Below are 3,101 nucleotides of genomic sequence, written 5' to 3' on the forward strand. Positions count from 1 at the left end.
TTTTATTTTTAAGACAGTGATTCATACCTTTGTATGTGTTGATTGATTGTGGGACAGTGACATTTTGGCAGACGTATTAGTTTTATCAAGACTGTTCTTTTACCTTGTAAATTTAGTGTTAAATAATCTTCTGTTGGAGAACTCAATCTCTCTCTCTCTCTTATTTTTAAGATTTTGTCAGGAGTATAAAAATATAGAGCCTATTGGTAAAGGCGGTTTTGGGAATGTTTTTAAAGCAACATCCAGGATTGACGAGAGAACCTATGCAGTCAAACGAGTTGAGTTAATAAAGTAAGGATTGTATATCTATGTGTATTGTTTTTGTTGTTGTTCACTTGTTTTTCTTTTATGACATCCTTAATCAAGTTTTTCATTATTTAGTTCTGTTATCTTTTCAGTAGTCTGTGGAACATTTAAGTGACTTTCATTATTAACTGTCTTTCTGATAAACTGTTTATTTCTACATAAGGCTGAAAAGCACATGCAATTCTTCATTTTTGCATGCACTGGAATTATTTTAGGTGCAGCTGTAAGAAAGTAGATTTAGTAAGCTTTGCTTTACCTGAAAACACTTGTACACTTAATGAATTCTATTTAATACTGTATTATGTGTTTAAAGATAATTTGCTGTTTAATAAAAACATTGCAAGCAGAAATGTTACTTCTGACAGGGCATCTTGTCTGAAAATCTACTTATTCATAATTCATAATGACTATAGTTAGGGGAAATGGATAAAAATGAAAGTAATACATTTTGTGGTTTGTAATTGAAAAACACTTTACGTATAATATATGACTGACACCTTGTCCTTTACAAATCTCCACACAGAATAACGATATCAATTTTTTAAAAGGTAATTTTCTGTAACTGGTACCTGGTAGAATACTTCAACAGCAGCTGAAAAACTTGCATTTCTTTTCAATAATCTTTCCAGAAAGTTTCAAGTAATTCCCTATGAAATAGTTAACTTAGATTTGGAAATAGTCATCTCCTACAATATGTAACTGGGTCAGTACTGAAAAACATTTTATTGATTCTTCAGTAAAGACTGCTAGTCTTCACTATGCAATTTAACAGGAAGTGTAGGTCAAATTTACTAATAGTTCACTGGGAATATTTACAAACTTCTGTATACGTAAACAAACCTTTTTCAGCATTTTTGAGTGGGGCTTTTCTAATATGGTTACAACATTTTAGCAAATGAAATAACTGAACCAGTGGAAAAATAGAAGAAAAAAAAAAAGAACAACTTGTAATTACAGTTCATACCATATAAGAACGTTGTGCTACTTTTCAAAATTAATGTTAAACTAACTGCATACCACTACTTGATGTCATGTCTTTTAGTAAACTCAGTATTTAATTTTTGTAGGAAAATGCCGTTTGTTTTGCTTGAGATTTTTTTTCTTCTCCCAGTAGGAATGTAAAGCGTGAAGTGAAAGAACTTGCAAATCTTGAACATGAAAACATAGTGCGATATTATTGCAGCTGGGAAGGGACTGACCATATGATTTACCCAGAGTTAAGGTAACTACAGGACAGTCATTTGCACTCAGACTTGTTTGCCATAGTGAATTTTGTATCGGCAATCATCAGCCTTTCTTTTTACAATTCAAAATTGCACAGCTATAAATGCATTCAGGTACTTACATACCCAGTGTTAGGAAATAAGGCATAGTACTTTTCAGCAGTAGATGGTTTATAATTAAATACCTTCTTGGTGAATACTGTACATTTTGCAATTTTATCTTTCTCCTCTCTCTTAGCATACAGAAGTTGCTGAATCTATAGGAAGGTGTAAGAATGAAGAATTAAAGATATGAGGTTAAAATTAAAATAAAATTGTCTGGTAGTTGGCTGCCAAATCCCAGATTGGAAGTTTCCCGTTGTTGTTGTTTGGTTGGTTGGTTTTTTTCCCCTTTTCAGAATTACTGGTCATTCAGTAACTCATAGATTATTTCTCTAAATTTGCATTTTAATTGTGATGTCTGCTTTTGTTGCAAACGAAGAGCTGTTGAGAGTAGATATACATAATTAAAAGCTCTTTCATTAGAAATAGTCTTCCAGCACTAAGAGTTCTGGGTGGACAGAAGTGAGAATTTTACTAGTAAGTTAGATTATTAAATTTTCATAGTTTCTATGGTATGTTTTCTTCGTAGCAATACATTTGCACTCTTTCAGGTAGGTCACTGCATATAGCCATAAAATATCAATGCACTTGAAATTATGGTTGGTGTATATGTTCAGTGCATTCAGAAAAAGGGAAATAAAATGGGCAGTTAAAAAAAAAAGTTTCATGTGAAAACCCAGCCATTACTATCTTGGAGTCTCAACGTCACTTAAGCATTTCAAATGGTTACTGGATAAAAGAAAGAAAAACTCCTCAAGGCTGAAGCCTCAGCCTCGAATTCCACTTAGTGCCCTGATCTCAAGGAAGTGTTACCTCCTTTCTATATTGTCCTTTTCCTCCTCATCTCCAGTCTCATCTTATTCTATGGGCTGATAGTTAGGAAATACTTCTGGGAAGTATGAAGCTGCCAAATCTGTGAATGTATTTCACTTAAGATTTCCAACTTTCAGGCTCACAGGCTTATCATACAGGCACAGAATGGTTTGGGTTGGAAGGGACCCTTAAAGATCACACAGTTCCAACTAACCCTGCCACATGCAACTTGATCTTTCAGTAGATCAGGTTGCTCAAAGCCTTGTCCAACTTGACTCTGAATGCTTTGCCTGTATGTAAAACATGATCAGCCCTACTTTAAAGGACTAAATTTGAAAGAATGTGATCATTTTGTGTAAGAGAGGAAGATTAATGCTGTGCTTCAACTTAGTGGACCAGGGGTTTGCAATAGTTCCTTGAGGGTGAGATGCAACTCAAGTACAGTGCTATTTCTTCCTTTATAGGACATTCTTCTACATACTGGGGGGGGGGAAGAATTGGGGCACTCAGAAAATTTTCAGTGTGAACAAGGAGGTAAAGAGAATCTTCCACGGGTATGTAGCAAGTGAGTAGTCATTGCTTGTTTTGGAAAGTTCTGTAGTTAGATCTCCTACATAGTGGTATAAAGTCTTTTAAATCTAGAATAACAATTTAAAA

The sequence above is a fragment of the Meleagris gallopavo genome, chromosome 2, assembly GCF_000146605.3.
Source record: "Meleagris gallopavo isolate NT-WF06-2002-E0010 breed Aviagen turkey brand Nicholas breeding stock chromosome 2, Turkey_5.1, whole genome shotgun sequence".
Taxonomy (NCBI): domain Eukaryota; kingdom Metazoa; phylum Chordata; class Aves; order Galliformes; family Phasianidae; genus Meleagris; species Meleagris gallopavo.